Below are 1465 nucleotides of genomic sequence, written 5' to 3'. Positions count from 1 at the left end.
TGGATCTTTTAGTTTGTTTGGTAGCTTATTTTTTAGAATAGCTGAGCACGTTGCGTTTAGCTCCACATGTGATGCCTCGTCCAACTTCCACTTATTTGCTAAAAGCTCTTTTAAGAATTTCATTGCGTTTGGCATATGCGATAGGGCTTCAATAAATGGTAAGTTAATATGTAATTTTTTTAAAAGTTTAAGGAATTTACCAAATTGTTCATCTGAGCGATCTTCGCTTGTCGCATTGGGGTATGGCATACGAGGTTTATATTCGACATTCACTGATTTGTTTGTATTTTGATCTACCTCACTTTGACCTTTGCTTACCACAGTTTCTTGCCTCGGTTCCGGTTTAGGCTCACCGACTCCTTCGTCATCTTGAATATTAATTGTGTTGAGCTGTTCCCTTGGGTTAGGTCCAGTATTACTTGGCAAACTACCTTGTGGTCGTTCGGAGACTAGTTTGGAAAGCTGGCCTATCTGAGTTTCGAGCCTTTGGATCGACGCTTGTTAATTTTTGAGTGCTGTCTCGGTATTCTGGAAATGGGTTTCTGACACTGATATAAACTTTGAGAGCATCTCTTCAAGGTTCAACTTCTTGTCCTGTTGGTAGGGTGGTTGTTGAAAACCCGGAGGATGTTGTGGTCTTTGATTTCCTTGACCGCCCCACGAAAAATTGGGATGGTTCCTCCAACCTGCATTGTAAGTGTTACTATATGGATTGTTTTGAGGTCGAGGATTATTACCCATGTAATTTAATTGCTTGTTATCCATGTTGTGGCCATAAGGTTGGTATTCCGAATGGCTTGTTCCACCGCTACTTGCTTCGCACTGCATTATTGGCTGAACCTGTGAAAAACTAAGAAAACCATCAATCTTTTTATTCAAGAGTTCTACCTGATTAGAGAGCATGGTGACCGAATCGACGTTTAATTATTGATGGTTATTCAGTGACATCTCCTCTATAAATTCATAGGCATCTTCAGATGTTTAATTATTAATGGTTCTACCAGCAGCTGCGTCAACCATTTGCCGAGTCGAAGGATTCAGACCATTGTGGAATGTTTGAACTTGGAGCCAAAGCGGTAACCCATGGTGAGGGCACCTTCTCAGTAAGTCCTTGTATCTCTCCCATGCATCGTAGAGTGTTTCTAAATCCATCTACACAAAATAAGAGATATCATTACGTAATTTAGCCGTTTTAGCAGGCGGAAAATATTTTAGTAAGAATTTTTCGGTCATTTGTTCCAAGTAGTAATTGACCCTCGTGGTAACGAGTTCAACCTCTATTTAGCTTTGTTCCTCAATGAAAAGGGAAACAACCAAAGATGTATGGCATCATTAGAAACGCCATTGATTTTAAATGTATCGCACAGTTCCAAAAAGTTGGCTAAATGAGCGTTAGGATCTTCATCCTGCAAACCATCAAACTGAACAAATTACTGTATCATTTGAATAATGTTAGGTTTTAATT

At 39.5% G+C, this 1465-nt stretch overlaps 1 non-coding gene across 1 annotated transcript; it reads left to right on the top strand.

Annotated features, from left to right (window-relative positions):
• Positions 1-1078: 1078 nt before the first annotated feature.
• Positions 1079-1185, top strand: LOC121213267 (small nucleolar RNA R71). Its single transcript, XR_005908650.1, has one exon. It is a non-coding gene; the product is annotated as a small nucleolar RNA R71 (small nucleolar RNA).
• The last annotated feature ends 280 nt before the right edge of the window (positions 1186-1465 follow it).

The sequence above is a fragment of the Gossypium hirsutum genome, chromosome A13 (genome assembly GCF_007990345.1).
Source record: "Gossypium hirsutum isolate 1008001.06 chromosome A13, Gossypium_hirsutum_v2.1, whole genome shotgun sequence".
In the NCBI taxonomy this organism is placed as follows: domain Eukaryota; kingdom Viridiplantae; phylum Streptophyta; class Magnoliopsida; order Malvales; family Malvaceae; genus Gossypium; species Gossypium hirsutum.
The sequence above is the reverse complement of the archived record's forward strand: the minus strand, read 5'-3'. Positions and strand labels throughout refer to the sequence as shown.